Here is a 17,553-nt window from a genome sequence, read left to right on the forward strand (position 1 = left end):
GTTTATTCAGGGGGGTAAAGCCAAGAGCGTTTATTAGGGGTGAGCACAGGTTATATAGGCTGGCATAGAGGGCGGGGGTTGTTACAAGCCAATGCTGAGGGGATAAAGGCTAGGATTGGTTCTGAGAGGGTGCAGAGGTTAGGATTGGTTCTAAGAGGGCACGGAGGTAGTTTGAAAAGGGGCGGGAGTTGCTCTGGCAACAGTGTCTGGCAACAATGTATGCGCACTGGTGGTGATGGGAGTTGCACTGGCAACGGGGAGTGTCCGGGCAAGATAAGGGGGTGGGGAAAAGGCGGTTCCCTCCGGCAAGCCTCCCCTAACGGTGGTATTTTGGGTGAGGAAATGGGGCCTGCCTCCGGCCTCACTTTCTCAGGCCTGGGGGGCAGTGGAGGGCGCTGTCGCCCGTGCCCACCACCCTCCCCAGGGGCTGATCAGGTCCCCCAGCCCAGGCCCGCCAAGTTGAAGCACGTAATCAGTATCCCGCACTTAGGTTGAAGATTTTGTTTACTTATGTCTCTCCATTTCCTAGACTGAGGGATACTCAATCATAAGAATTTTGTCTTAAACATCAGACTCTAAAGTACTTTTTCCCATCTAACTCCCCCATACACACACACACACACACACACTCTCAATCCCCACATTCCTCTTGAGATATTGTCTCCTTTCTCTGCTCCCCTTAATAGCACAACTCCCCAAAAGTGTTGTTTATGCTCACTGTCTCCACTTCCTCACCATTCATTCTCTCAAACCAACTTCAACCAGGCTTTCACTTGTCAAGGTCACAATTACCTTCATGTTGCCAAATCCATTTTGCTTCATTTCTCAGGCACCATCCTACTGGACTTCTTGGCGACATTTGATATAGTTGATCATGACCTCCTTTTTGAAATTCTTTCACTTGGCCTGTGAGAACTGTACCCCACTCTCCCAACCCCCCTTCCCTGCTGCCCCCGTACTTCCTTCTTACTTCATAGATTGCTCCTTCTCAGACTTCTTTAAAAATTCCTCTTCCTCCTCCTAGCCTATTTGTTGGAGTGCCCAAGGCTCAGTCCTTTAACCTCTTTTCTTTGTCTGTACTAATTTAGGGGATCTCACCTAACCCCATGATTTTAAACACTATTTATGTGGTGATGGTTGCCAAATGCATATCTCTAGCCCCAACCCCTCCCCTCAACCACCAGATTCACAGCCAATTGCCTACTTGATATCTCCACTTGGATGTGTAAATGGCATCTCAACCTAACATGTCAAAAACTGAACTCTTTATTTAACCCTTCTGTATTAGTTAGGGTTCTCTAGGGGAACAGAATCAATGAGAGGTATCTATGACTATAAGATTTATAAAAGTGTCTCATGCAACTGTGGATATGCATGAGTCCAGATTTCTTAGGGCAGGCAGCAAACTGGCAACTCCAATGAAGATGTTCGATGAACTCCTCAGGAAATTAACTGGCTACTTTGACAAACTCCTAAGGAAATGCTTTGCTGGTCAGCTGAAGAAGAAGTGAAGGTCCTCTATCTGTGTCCCTTAAAAATCTTCAACTGATTGATTGGATTAAATCCAGCCAACTGCATTCTCTCATTGTGGAAGACATACCCTTCATTGACATCATCAGTCACAGCTGCAGCCAACTGACTGATGATTTAATAAACCAGCCTGTTGGTTTATCAACCAACCACAAACATCCTCACAGCAATTGTTAGGCCAGTGTTTGCTTGACCAGACAGCTGGGTACCATCACCTGGCCAAGTTGACACATGAACCTAACCATCACAGTCCATCCCTTGTCAACTTGGCAGTTATACACATCATGTAAAACCATACTTTATCTCTAAGTAGAGAACAATAACAGACATATATTTCACCTAACAATACTCCACTGTGCAGTGTACAACTGGAAACACACTAAATCTCTCCAGAATAGCATGCAAGTCCTTGGGTGACATTAACTCTTAAAATTGATTTCCTTTAGCTTAAATACAGTAAAATGAACAATACAGCTTATGCCATATGATAAGGGAATAAGACAGAGAAGAAAGCAAAGATATTTGCTTTACAGACAAATACAAACATAATCATAATGAAACAAGGAGGAAATATTCATGCCATCATAGTCCTTGTTTCTGTTAACTGGTCACATGGCCATAGTTCATATTTATCACTACCCTCTTCCACTACCCATTCCATGTTCCCTTTACCCTCAGCAAGCACTTCAGCTGGCTGTGGTTCTATGCCTTGTGGGGTGACCCAAACCTTCATTCCTGAAGTTTCTTGGCCATTGGTAGTCCTGCCTGGGTTGGGTTGCTGCAGTTTTCCATTGACTTTAATCACAGGGCATGGTAGTACTCAGAGACGACCTAGGGGATCTCCTGCATTCCAGGAAAACTCTTCTTTACTTCCATTGTGTAGTTGCAGTGCTATTTCCCCTTGATAGTCAGGATCAATCACCCCAGCCAGTACAGTAATCCCCTTCCTTGCCTGTTGATTCAGAGGCATAAGAAGCCCAAAGTGGCCAGATGGCAGTCTTAACTTCCAGTTCAATGAGATTACTGTTGTGTTTCCTGGTGGAAGCACTCCTTCTTTTGGAACCAAGACCTGTAGACCAGCAGAGCTTAAGCTTGCAGGGACAGGAAGCAAAAATTTACCTAGTGGATCACTAGGAGTGATAGTGAGTGGTGCCACTCCTGTTCCCACCCCTTGATTCCTGGACCCATGAATCCTGGCTATGGGAGAAACAGCACCATAGAGTGGACGCTGATTCATAGCATACACAGCCTCCTGGAGAACACTTCCCCAGCCCTGCAAGGTATTGCCACTTAGTTGGCACCGTAATTGAATCTTCAACAGGCCATTCCACCATCCTGTCAACCCAGCTGCCTCTAGATGATGGGGAACATGGTAAGACCACAGAATTCCATGAGCATGTGCCCATTCCCTCACTTCATTTGCTGTGAAGTGGGTTCCTTGGTCCGAAGCAGTGCTGTATGGAATACCATGACGGTGGATGAGGCATTCTGTAAGTCCATGGATAGCAGTTTTGGCAGAAGCATGTCGTGCAGGGAAGGCAAACCCGTATCTGGAGTATGTGTCTATTCCAGTAAGAACAAATTGCTGCCCCTTCCATGATGGAAGTGGTACAATGTAATCAACCTGCCACCAGGTAGGCTGATCACCTAGGGAAAAGGTGCCATATTGGGGACTGAGTGTGGGTCTCTGCTACTGGCAGATTGGACACTCAGCAGTGGCTGTGGCCAGGTCAGCCTTGGTGAGTGGAAGTCCATGTTGCTGAGCCCATGCATAACCTCCATCCCTACCATCATGACCACTTTGTTCATGAGCCCATTGGGCAATGACAGAAATTACTGGAGAAAGAGGCTGATTGGTATCCACCAAACGGGTCATTTTATCCACTTGGTTGTTAAAACCTTCTTCTGCTGAAGTCACCCTCTGGTGAGCATTCACATGGGACACAAATATCTTCATGTTGTTTGCCCACTCAGAAAGGTCTATCCACAGACCCCTTCCCCAGACTTCTTTGTCACCAATCTTCCAATCATGTTCCTTCCAAGTCCCTGACCATCCAGCCAAACCATTAGCAACAACCCATGAATCTGTACACAAATGCACCTCTGGCCAGTTCTCCTTCCAAGCAAAGTGAACAGCCAGGGGCACTGCTTGAAGTTCTGTCCACTGGGAGGATTTCCCCTCACCACTGTCCTTCAGGGACATCCCAGAAAGTGGCTGCAGTGCTGCAGCTGTCTACTTTTGGGTGGTGCCGGCATATCGTGCAGAACCATCTGTAAACCAGGCCTGAGTTTTCTCTTCCTCAGTCAACTGACTGTAAGGAACTCCCCAAGATGCCATAGCTGTGGGCTGGGAAAGAGAAGGTAAGCTGGAAGGAGTGGGGGCCATGGGCATTTGGGCCACTTTCTCATGTAACTTACTTGTGCCTTCAGGACCCACTTGAGCTCTATCTCATATATACCATTTCCATTTTATGATGGAGTGCTGCTGTGCATGCCCAACTTTGTGGCTTGGCGGGTCAGACAACACCCAGCTCATCACAGGTAACTCAGGTCTTCTGGTAACTTGGTGGCCCATGGTTAAGCGTCTGTCTCTACTAAGGCCCAGTAGCAGACCAACAGCTGTTTCTCAAATGGACAGTAGTTATCTGCAGAGGATAGTAAAGCTTTACTCCAAAATCCTGAGGGCCTACATTGTGATTCTCCTAAAGGAGCCTGCCAAAGGCTCCAAACAGCATCTCTATTTGTCACTGACACGTCTGGCACCATTGGGTCAGCTAGATCATATGGTCCAAGTGGCAGACCAGCTTGCACAGCAGCCTGGACCTGTTGCACAGCCTCATCTTGTTCCAGTCCCCACTCAAAACTAGAAGTTTTTCTGGTCACTTAGTAAATGGGCCGGAGTAGCACACCCAGAGGAATATGTTGTCTCCAAAATCCAAAGAGGCTAAATGCTGCCAGAATGCAAAACAGCAGAAATTGATTGGCTTTTATAAAAGGGGGTTTATTTGGTTACACACTTACAGTCTTAAGGCTATAAAGTGTCCAAGGTAACACATCAGCAATCGTGTACCTTCACTGGAGGATGGCCAATGGTGTCCGGAAAACCTCTGTTAGCTGGGAAGGCACATGGCTGGCGTCTGCTCCAAAGTTCTGGGTTCAAAATGGCTTTCTCCCAGGATGTTCCTCTCTAGGCTGCAGTTCCTCAAAAATGTCACTCTTAGTTGCACTTGGGGTATTTGTTCTGTCTTAGCTTCTCCGGAGCAAGAGCCTGCTTTCAACGGCCATCTTCAAACTGTCTCTCACCTGCAGCTACTCTCTCAGCTTCTGTGCATTCTTCAAAGTGTCCCTCTTGGCGGTAGCACGTTTGCTCCTTCTGTCTGAGCTTATATAGTGCTCCAGTAAACTCATCAAGGCCCATGCTGAATGGGCGGGGCCACACCTCCATGGAAACTATCCAGTCAGAGTCATCACCCACAGTTGGGTGGGGCACATCTCCATGGAAACACTCAAAGGATTCCAAAATCTAATCAACATTAATATGTCTGCCCACACAAGGTTGCATCAAAGATAACGGCATTTTGGAGGACATAATACATTGAACTGGCACACCCTCTAAACCTTCTTTACCCCCAGTGTTCTCCGTCTCATTAAATAGCATCTCCAGCCTTCTGGAATCTTAGGCCTGGGAGTCACCTTCAGAAGAAATCGCTACCCTAAACAGTTCTTACCATCTCCATGACAACCTTCCTCCAAGCATCTCTTGCCTGGATTACTATAATATCCTCCTAAGTAGTCTCCCAGCTGCAACCACTGCCCCTAGTATTTACCACAAAGCCACAATGATCCTTTTAAAACATAGATAAGATCATGTCACTGCCCTACTCCAAACCTCCTAATGGCTTTCCATTCCACAAGGAATCATGAGCTCCAGATAGTCATGAGATTTATTCCCTCACCTCATCAAGTTCTCTTCTCAAATGTCACATTTTCAGAAAGGCCTTCCCTGATCACCCTATTTAAAATAGCAATTCCCTCTCCCCCCTCCTACACACTTGCTATATTTTTACCTTACTTTGATTGTCTTCATAGTCCTGGTCACCACCTTACTTTATTTATTGTCTCTCTTCTTCCATGAGAGGAGGGGCTTTATTTTGTTCAATGCTATATTCCCAGCACTCAGATCACTGCCTGGCACATAGTATTCATTCACTCAATAAATATTTGCTGAATGAATAAATGAATGAATGTTTCCAGCTCTTAGAACACTGGGTGACTATGTAATTGAATGAATACATCTCTGTACCCTGGGGCCCAGCAGCAGGCTAGATACACAGTTGGTATTCAATAAATGTTTGTTAAATGAATGAATAAAAACTGTAAACATACTCAAATCTTAAGTCTTTAAAAACCCCTCTGGTGATGACATTTCTCCCTCTAGCTGTTCTACTGTTGCTTTTTTCTTGACAGCCTAGTGTTCTCACCTTCCAATCATTTTTTTTTTCATTTTTAAAAACATTTAAGATTTAATTTTTGCATTACTTTTACAAGTTACTTCTTAGAACTAAATACTGAGATTTTTTTATTGACTGATTTTTTTTATTGTTGTAAAATACATGTAACGCTATGTGATGATACTGTGAGCCATTCATTATTTACTTTGGGTGGATAGTATGGTGTGTGTGAGGACCCAGGATCTGGGGCCCTGCCTCCTCCATCACTGAGACACAGGCAGCTGCATACAGGACCAGGCAACAGGCCTCTCTCCCCAGGGGGCAAGCATTGAAACTTCCCTCTGGTAATCACTGTTAGTAACCAAATCTCCGGAATCCTTGTTGTAACCAAATCTCGTGAGATTCTGTTGTAACAAAAGTCTCATGAGAAACTCCATTGTCACAAATCTTTATAAAGCCCCCTGCCTTGGCACTTCTAGCATTCTGTCTGTGGAATTATGGCATGCTGACTTTAATCTTCCAACCTGCTGTCAGGAAAAATTGTCTCCTGTTTTTTAAGTCCCTATTTAAACTCTGTGCCATTTGGTCTTCGGGCTAATCTGGGTTGGAACAGTGTGTGAATATATCTCAATACACTGCATTTAAAAATATATGTAACATAAAATTTGCAATTTTAACCAATTTTAAGTGTACAATTCAGTGCAATTACATTCGTAATGTTGTAATTATGTATAGTTTTTCATTGTAGGATTATACCACAATTTATTAAACCATTATACTCCTGATGGAGATGTGAGTTGTTTCCAGGTTTTTGCTATTGAGATCAGTTCTGCTATGAACACTATTGTATTCTTACACATGTCTTCTGGTAGATTTGTGTAAGAATTTTTCTAGTGTATCTACCTGGGGGTAAAATTGCTAAGTCCTAAAGTATAACTATCTTCAGATTTACTAAGTTACATTAAAATGTATCTCAAGTAGCAAGAGCAACAAAAGAAAAAATAGAAATTTTAAATTTTTCATCAAAATTTTAAAATCTTATGCACCAAAGGACTTTATCAAGAAAGTAAAAGGCAACCTATAGAATGGGAGAAAATATTTGGAAACCATATATCTAGTAAGGGTTTAATATCCAGAATATAAAAAGAGCCCCTACAACTCAACAACAAAAAGACAAACAACCCAATTAAGAAATGGGCTGAAGACTTGAATAGACATTTCTCCAAGGAAGACATACAAATTGCAAATAAGCACATGAAAAGATGCTCCACATCACTAGCCATTAGGGAAATGCAAATCAAAACCACAATGAGATACCAACTCACACCCACTGGAATTGCTACTATTAAAAAATGGAAAATAACAAGTATTGGAGAGGATGTGGAGAAATGGGAACTCTCCTGCATTGTTGGTGGGAATATAAAATGCTGCAGCCTCAAAAAGTTAAGCATAGAATTACTGTATGACCCGGCAATCCCACTTCTATGTATATATCCAAAAGAATTGAAAGCAGGGCCTCCAACAGATATTTGCATGCCAAAATGTTCACAGCAGCATTACTTACAATTACCAAAGATGGAAGCAACCCAAGTGTCCATCAACAGATGAATGGGTAAACAAAATGTGGTATATAGGTCATTTTCTTCAAGCACCATAATTACATAGAACCTTGAGTAGGGGGTGGGATCTGGTTGGTTTGTGCAGGTTGGCTTGAGGCTCTGATGCATTCCAGAGTGATTTGGGCAGAGAATAAAAAGTATTTGCAGAGCCCCCTTGAGGTACTGGGGGAAAATGTGGAAATATTAAACTTCTCCACCTGGGGAATTCCTGATATTCTCACAAGCATTGGGGACTACCAGTTTAATGGGCTGAACCCTTAATCTTAGGGCTTGCCCTTATGAAGCTTGTTACTGCAAAGGAGAGGCCAAGCCTATTTATAATTGCGCCTAAGAGTCATCCCCACAGAACCTCTTTTGTTGCTCAAATGTGGCCTCTCTCTCTAAGTCCACTTGACTGGTAAACTCACTGCCCTCCCCCCTATCTGGGTGTGACTCCCAGGTATGAGCCTGGACCTGGCATCAGAGGATTGAGAAAGCCTTCTAAACTAAAAGGGGGAAGAGAAATGAAACAAAATAGAGTTTCAGCGGCTGAGAGATTTCAGATAGAATCGAGAGGTCATTCTGGAGGTTATTCTTACACATTATATAGAGATCCTTTTTTAGTTTTTGATGTATTGAAATAGCTAGAAAGAAATACTGAAACTGTTGAACTGCAACCCAGTAGCCTTGATTCTTGGAGACAATTGTATAACTGTATAGCTTATATGGTGTGATTGTGAAAACCTTGTGGCTCACACTCCCTTTATCCAGTGTATGGACAGATGAGTAGAAAAATGGGGACAAAAAGTAAATGAATAGAAGATGGCAGAACAGGTGACATGGAACAGGCTTCTCCTCCATGAAATTAACTAGAGAGGGGTAGGAGGATGCCCAGGACTGCAGTTTTGGGGTGTGACTGGCTATAGAGTGTCCCCCACAGTATGTGGAGGGGATGCTGATGAAAAAGTGAGCAAGACAGTGCCTCGAAGGATGGGGTGAGTTTGTTCTGGTTGGGACCACCCCACCCTACCCCCACCACCCCCACCAGGCCTGTGGTAGCAAGACCGCCACTGGGCAAGGGAGTGAACAGCAGCTCCCCATTCCCATGCACCTACCTTGGCAGTTAGCTGGGGAGGTGATCCTCCACAGCCAGACAGCCAGGAGCTCCTGTGATGGAACCCGGAAGGTAGTATTTGGTCCCTCCCATGAAAGTTGAGGGTGATGGTTGGTGCACTGGTGAGGAGTGGGGAAAGGAGAGAGCATCATACTGATAATCAGAAGCCCCTCTCACACCCCAGAGATTTGGGGGAAAATGGCAGGCAGGGAGTGGGGCACGTTCCATCTGCAGGGTGCCCTTGAGTGGACTCCCTGTCTAACTACTCAGGGCCCATTTTGCAGCCCCAAGACAGGCAGTCCCCAGAGCACACTGAGAACTGGTGCACTGATTGGTTCCACAGTTGATTTGGACTCTGCCCACTGCACCAGAGATGTTCAAGGAAGACTGGCTTGAGAGTGCCACCTGCTGGTAGTATTGGGAAACTGCACTTCAGCAAGCTATAGCTCCAGAGTACCACCTGCTAGTAGGCTTTAGAAACTGCACTCCAGCAAGTGCTGCTCTCCCAAATTATTATAAAAGCTCAAATAATCCTGCATTTCCCAAAATAATCTTATCAAGACAAGCAAATGCCCCGAAGCCAGCAGAAAATCACAAAGCAGTTGAAGAATCTAGAAGTTATGAATAAGCCCAATGAACAAATTAAAAAGCTGGAAGAGGAACAAAATTTGGAGCAATTAATTAAAGAAGTAAAAACAAATCTCCAAAACAAATTCAATGAGATGGCTAAAGACATAAAGGAAATCAAGAAGACTCTAGAAGAACATAAAGAAAAATTTGAAAGAGTAAATTAAAAAAATAGCAGATCTTATGGAAATAAAATACACTGTGGAACATAAAGAAAAATTTGAAAGAGTAAATTAAAAAAATAGCAGATCTTATGGAAATAAAATACACTGTGGATCAAATTAAAAACATGTTAGAGAAGGGCACATAACTGAAGAGTATTAGTAAGGGTAACTTAGAGGGAAAACAGAGTGGGGAGAAACTAAGATGGCGACTAAGTGAGACAGGGCAAAAAACACCTCCATGAAAAACACTAGATAAAAATCAGAAAGTGACCCAGAATACCAGTTACAGCAATGCGCCAGCTGGACGAGTTCTGCTAGTATCACGGGGGCCATATACTTGGTGAAACCGGGAGTCTGCATTTGGAAACGAGCTGAGAGCACCGTGGCCCAGGGCTTCCCTTGAGGTACGGCGCGCACTGGTGATGTAGCATGGCATTCCCTCAGCTGAGCTCCTGGAGGATCGCAGCTAGGAGGGGAGACCTGCTCAGAGAACCCAGGGACACTATGCCAACTCTGGTGGTTTGTGGGACAGCGAGAGAGAGGGTCTGGGGCTGAACTGAAATGAAGGCTTAGACTCTGGTGGCAGCCTTGAATCTCCAGGAACCTGGGGGATTTGAATATTAAAGCTGTCCTTCCTCCCTGGCCACCCGTACACATGCCCCACATTCAGGGCAGACAGCTCCAGCAACACACCAAACTGAGTTCTCCAACTGAACCCCACAAGAATCATTTCCCCACACACCGTGGGAACAAGGTTGAGAACTGACTTGAGGGGTATAGGTGACTTGCAGATGCCATCTGCTGGTTAGTTAGAGAAAGCATACATCACCAAACTGTGTTTCTGAAAAATTAGATCGATATCCTTTTTTTTACAACTTGAAAGAACCCCATCAAGCAAAACAAATGCCAAAGGCCAAAAACAACAGAAAATCTTAATGCATATGATAAAACCAGATGATATGGAGAATCCAACTCCAAACACACAAATCAAGATGTCGGAAGAGACTCAGTACTTGGCAGAATTAATCAAAGAACTACAATCGAGGAATGAAAACGTGGCAAAGGATTTAAAGGACATCAAGAAGACCATGGCCCAGGATATAAGCGACATAAAGAAAACCCTAGAAGAGCATAAAGAAGACATTGCAAGAGTAAATTAAAAAATAGAAGATCTTATGGAAATAAAAGAAACTGTTGGCCAAATTAAAAAGACTCTGGATATTTACAATACAAGATTAGAGGAAGTTGAACAATGTCTCAGTGCCCTAGAAGTCCACAGAACAGAAAATGAAAGAACAAAAGAAAGAATGGAGAAAAAATAAAAAAAATCGAAACGGATCTCAGGGATACGATAGATAAAATAAAACGTCCAAACTTAAGACTCATTGGTGTCTCAGAAGGGGAAGAGAAGGGTAAAGGTCTAGAAAGAGTATTCAAAGAATTTGTTGGGGAAAACTTCCCCAACCTTCTATACAAAATATATACACAAAGCATAAATGCCCAGCAAACTCCAAATAGAATAAATCCAAATAAACCCACTCTGAGACATATTCTGATCAGACTGTCAAATACTGAAGAGAAGGAGCAAGTTCTGAAAGCAGCAAGAGAAAAGCAATTCACCACATACAAACGAAACAACATAAGACTAATTTGTGACTACTCCGCAGCCACCATGGAGGTGAGAAGGCAGTGGCGTGACATATTGAAAATTCTGAGAGAGAAAAATTTCCAACCAAGAATACTTTATCCAGCAAAACTCTCCTTCAAATTTGAGGGAGAGCTTAAATTTTTCACAGACAAACAAATGCTGAGAGATTTTGCTAATAAAAGACCTGCCCTACTTCAGATTCTAAAGGGAGCCCTACCAACAGAGAAACAAAGAAAGGAGAAAGAGATATAGAGAATTTTAACAGACATATATAGTACCTTACATCCCAAATCACCAGGACACTCATTTTTCTCTAGTGATCATGGATCTTTCTCCAGAGGGGACCATAAGCTGGGACATAAAACAAGCCTCAATAAATTAAAAAAAAATTTGAATATACTCAAAGCACATTCTCCAAACACAATGGAATACAAATAGAAGTCAATAATTTTTTAACTGTAACTCCACTATTTACTTCCTACATGATATAAAATATACAAACTCTAATGACAAATCAGTGGTTTTGAACTCAACATAAAAATATGTAATTTTAGACAACTATATAAAGGTGGGGGAATGGAGGAGTATAGGAACATAGTTTATGTGTCCTATTGAAATGAAGGTGGTATCAAAGAAAAACAAGATTGAGATGGATTTAAGAGGTTAATTTTAAGCCCCACAGTAAACACAAAGTAATTATTAGAGAATATAACCATAGAGATGAAAAGTAGAGTATGGGTTAGGAGAAATGGGGGAAGGGGCAATGGGGAGTTAAGAAATGAGTGTAGGGTTGCTGTTTGAGGTGAAGGGAAATTTCTACTAATGGATGGTGGGAAACAGCATTACAACATTCTAAATGTGATTAATCCCACTAATGGAAGGCTAGGGAGGGGGTGGAATGGGAAGATTTAGGCTGTATATATGTTTCCACAACTGAAAAAAAAGAGAGTCTAAACAGATGACAATTGAATGCCATGGATGAACCTGGATCAGATTGAAGGATGGAGGACAGGAGGCTCAAAGGGACACAGTTGAGACATAAGGAAAAAAAAGGAAATATAGAATGTAAGCTTTGTCTCAATGTTGAATTTCTTGAACTTCTTAGCTACGCTTAATGGGATTGCATAAAAGAATGTTCTTATTCATGGGAAGTGTATATGTGAATTATAGTGTTTGTTCAAGGGTGTGAGCAGCTAGCTCTCATATGTTCAGAAGACAGAGCAATAGATGATGGATGATAGGGAGGGAGGGAGGGAAAGAAACAGCGATGTGACAGCATGTTAAAGCTGGTGGATTGGGCTATCGGGGGAGGGGGGTCAGGGTATGATGGAATTCTGTGTATGGGGTTAGTATTGTTTTTGCAACTGTTCCTATAACTTTGAATTTATTTCAAAAAAAAAATTTAAAAAGGGGAAAACAGAGAGGGGAAAAATAGATCTAGTAACTAAAAACCAAAGGATAAGATGGCTGGTTCAAGAAATGCCTTCACAGTAATAACTTTGAATGTGAATGGATTAAACTCCTCAATTAAAAGATACAGACTGGTAAAATGGATTAAAAAGTATGACCCATTGATATGCCATTTACAAGAGACTCATCTTATACACACCCCCCAAAATGAAAGCAGGGACTCAAATAGATATTTGTATGCTGATGTTCATAGCAGCATTATTCATAATTGCCAAAAGATGGAAGTAACCCAAAGTGTACATCAATTGATGAATGGATAAACAAAATGTGGCATATACATACAGTGGGATATTATTCAGCAGTACAAAGAAATGAAGTTCCTACGCATGCTATAATGTGGATGAACCTTGAAGACCCCAGGTTGTGTGCAATAAGTCATATACAAGAGAACAAGTATTATACAATCTCACTTATGTGAAATAATTAGAATATACAAATTCATAAAAACAGAAACTAGAATACAGGTTACCAGGGACCAGGTGGGCTTGGGGAGTGGGAGTTGATGCTTAATTGGTATGAAGTTTCTGTTCATAAAAAAACTTTTTTTGTTTTTTTTTTTTTTCTTTTTTGGAAAAGTTTTTTTGTTTTGCTTTTTGTTTTTTGTATTTTTAGATTTTAAAATATTTTATCCCATCCTGTATATATTTTTTAAATTTTAGTAACATAATGGTAACAAATGTATGTTGTGAAAACTGCATATTGCATGTATTCATTTATTTTTGTTTGTTGATTTTTATATTAAATTTTTTTTAAATTAGAGAAGTTGTAGGTTTACAGAAAAATCATGTAAAAATTACAGCATTCCCATATACCCCCTAATGTTGACACTTTGCATTAGTGTGGTACCATTGTTACAACTGATGAAATATTAAAATTATACTATTAATTATAGTCTATAGTTTACATTAAGTGTACTTTTTCCCATATCCCACCTTATTATGAACACCTTGTATTAATGTGGTACATTTGTTATAATTCATGTAAAAACATTTTTATACCTGTACTATTTACTATATTACATTGTTTACAATAGGGTTGCCTGTATTATACAGTTTTATGTTTTATCTTTTAATTTTTATTCTAGTCAAATATATACAACCTAACATTTCCTCTTTGAACCACATCCACATGTATAATTCAGTGCTATTAATTACACTTGCAATAAGGTGCTACCAGGTAATGGAAAAGTTTTGGTAATGGATGGTGGTGATGGTGGCACAACATTGTGAACAGAATTTGCACCACTGAATTGTGTAACTGAAAGTGAATAAAATGGGAAATTGTAAGTTGTATATATCTTATCAGAATAAAAACTTAAAACCCCTCAGAACTGTACAATACAAAGAGTGAACCCTAGTGTAACATGGATTGTAGTTAATAGTATAATTATAACAATACTGTTTCATCAATTGTAACAAAGGCACCACACTAATGCAATATGTTAATAATGGGAAAAACTCTGTGTGTGTGTGTGTGTGTGTGTGTGTGTGTGTGTGCGCGCGCGCACACGCGCGCGCAGAGGGGCATATGGGAACTCTGTACTAGCTACATGGGGAATTTTGCCCCAGGACAGACCTCACCTATAACTGACTTTGATGAGATTCTGTATTTAACATTACGAAATGATTTAAGCCTGCCTTTTGTGATATTGTGATGGAATGAATGTATTTTGTATGTGGAGAGAACATGTCTTTTGTGGGGCCAGAGAATGGAGTGTGGTTTGAAGCTATTAGGTACCCGAGAAAAGGCCATGTTTTTTAGTCCATTCTTGTGGGTGTAGACCTACTGTATATGGGACTTTTTGATTAGGTTATTTCAATTGAGATGTGACTCACCTCATTCAGGGTGAGTTTTAATCCTCTTGTTGGAAAGGAGAGGCTAGGCCTGTCTATAATTGTGCCTTAGAACTTCCTCCAGATTGCCTCTTTGTGCTCAGATGTGCCCCTCTCTCTCTAACTAAGCCAACTTGGCAGGTGAAATCACTGCCCTCCCCCCTACATGGGATCTGACACCCAGGGGAGTAAATCTCCCTAGCAACGTGGAATATGACTCCCAGGGATGAGCCTGGACCCAGCATCATGGGATTGAGAATATCTTCTCGACCAAAAGTGATATGCGAAATGAAATGAAATAAACTTTCAGTGGCTGAGAGATTTCAAATGGGGTTGAGAGGTCACTCTGGAGGGCATTCTTATGCACTATATAGACAACACTTTTGAGGTTTTAATATATTGGAATAGCTAAAAGTAAATACCTGAAACTATCAAACTGCAACCCAGTGGCCTTTACTCTTGAAGATGATTGTATAACAATGTAGCTTACAAGGAGTGACAGTGTGATTGTGAAAACCTTGTGGATCACACTCCCCTTTGTCCAGTTTATGGATGGATGAGTAGAAAAATGGGGGCAAAAAAAAGGCACCCACTGTTCTGTTTTACTTTAATTGTTCTTTTTCACTTTAATTTTTATTCTTATTACTTTTGTGTGTGTGGTAATGAAAATGTTCAAAAATTAATTTTGATGATAGATGCACACTATATGGTGGTACTGTGAACCACTGAATGTATGCTTTGTATGACTGCATGGTATGTGAATATATCTCAATAAAGTTGAATTATAAAAAAATTATCTTGCTGGAGTCCTTTATAAGAGGACAAAACACATACAGAAGCAAAGAGATGAAATTAAGAGATGCTCACAGAGAAGAGCACCAGAGAAGCTGAGAAAGGGAGCCACTGAAGCCAGAAGCTGAAAGCAACGAAACCCAGGAGATGTCACCATGTGCCTTGCCATGTGAGAAGGAGCCCCAGATGCTGGCAGTGTGTCTTCAGAGTCCAGATATTGTCCTGTTGATGCCCTGAGTTGGGCATTTTCATGGCCTAAAAACTGTAAATTGCAAGTTAATAAATCCCCATTGTTAAAAGCCAACTCATTTCTGGTATATCACATTTCAGCAACTTTACCAAACCAAAACAACAGCCTATAAACCCTTTTGGGATGTTTCGTGATTGGCCCTGCCTTTCCTACCCTTACCCTTTTACTTACCTTCCCTCCCCATATACCCAGTGCTCCAATTGCAGTTCTCCAAACATTCCAAGCCGATTCATGGCTCTGGCTTTTGGATATATACTATCTGCTTGGAATGTCCTCACCCTCCACCTGGAAACCTCTCACCTATTCATCCAGACTCAGCTTAAGGGTCTTTTACATTGTAAAGTTTTTCCTCGCCCTCACCACCTTCCTATACCCTGAAAAGTTGATTACTTCTTCCTCTCAATTTTCCCTCTACCGTTCACGTTTCCATTGCACTGATTATACTGTACTCCTAAGTTTTTGCTTCTTGTGTCAGTCTAGCCACCTGGGACACTTAAGGGCAGATACAGGGTCTCATTCTTCTTTGTATCCTCAGTTTGTAGTTTATAGTAGGTACTGCAATGCTTGTTGGAGGAATGAATATGGGCAAAATCAATTTTAAGAAAGCATCTAAAGTTGTCAAAATTGCAGTGAAATTAGTATGTTCACACAGGACTGCTGGCAAGATAAACAGGTATAAACTTTTGGAAAGCAATGTGATGTTATATATCAAAACCCATAAATATCTTTGTAACAGACAAAAGTGGTTGCCTCTGGGGAAAGTAAGCGCAGGAGAAAAGGGAAGGAGTGGGGCAGAGAAGTTGGTAGTCATTACAAGCACTTCTGTCTTTTGTGTATTACATAAATAACAATTTTAAACAATTGTTTTTGACCTTGGCTTAATAATTCCACACTCAGGATCTGATACTAGAGAAACAATTTGAGAAGTAAAAAGCCATATGCATGAAGTTCTTATTGTATTACCTAAATTGACAAATCTTAGGAACAATCTAATAATAAAATAAGGAAATGGTTAATTAAATAAGGATAAATTAATTCAATAAGCTATTATGCAGCCATTAAAAGGGACCTTTACGTGAAAGCAACTCAAGTGTCCATCAACAGATGAAAGGATAAACAATATGTGGCATATCCATACAAAAGAATATTATTCAGCCATAAAAAGGAATGAAATTCTGAAACATGTGACAACATGGATGAGCCTCGAAGACATTATATTGAATGAAATAAGCCAGAAAAAAAAATATTGTGATTCCACTTACAAGAAATACCTAGAATAAGCAAATACATAGAGACAGAAAGTAGATTACAGGCTATCTGGGGCCGGGGTGAGGGGTGGGGGATGAGGAGTTATTGCTTAATGGGTGCAGAGTTTCTTTTTGGGGTGATGAAAAAGTTTTGGTGATGGATGGTAGTGTTGGTTTCACAATATTGTGAATGTAATTAATATCACTGAATTGTACATGTGAAAGTGGTTAAAATGGAAAATTGTGTATTTATATATTTTACACGATACAAAAGTGACAGTTACATAAATTATGCAGAAACATGGATGAGAGTTTATATTATGTTTAGAAAGCATTATATAAAGTGGCACGTGCAAGTATGATCTAATTTTTAAAAAAAGTTATACACATCATTAGTGGTTAATTTCTCATGTCAACTTGGCTAGGTTATGGTGTTCAGTTGTTTGGTCAAGCAAGCACTGGCCTGATTGCTACTGTGGGGTTATTTTGTGGATTTAAATCATCAGTCAGTGATTGCATCTATGGATGATTACATCTACTGTCAACAGAGGAGATTGCCTCATACCATCAGATGGAGTCTTTAAAGGGAAAATTGAGGATTTCAGCAGTCAGAAAGAATTTCTATGTCTTCTGGGGAATTTGTGATCACCTTCACTGGAGTCCTGAACTTGTGGCTTCTCCTAGGGACTTCAACATTACCACTGAGTTCCCAACTTGTGGCCTGCCCTATGGAATCTGGACATGCCAATCCCCACAGTTGTGTGAGCCAATTACCATAATAAATCTCTTAATATTTACATATATATATCTTGTCGGTTGTTTTTCAGAGA

Source organism: Choloepus didactylus, chromosome Y (assembly GCF_015220235.1).
Source record: "Choloepus didactylus isolate mChoDid1 chromosome Y, mChoDid1.pri, whole genome shotgun sequence".
Classification (NCBI taxonomy): Eukaryota; Metazoa; Chordata; class Mammalia; order Pilosa; family Megalonychidae; genus Choloepus; species Choloepus didactylus.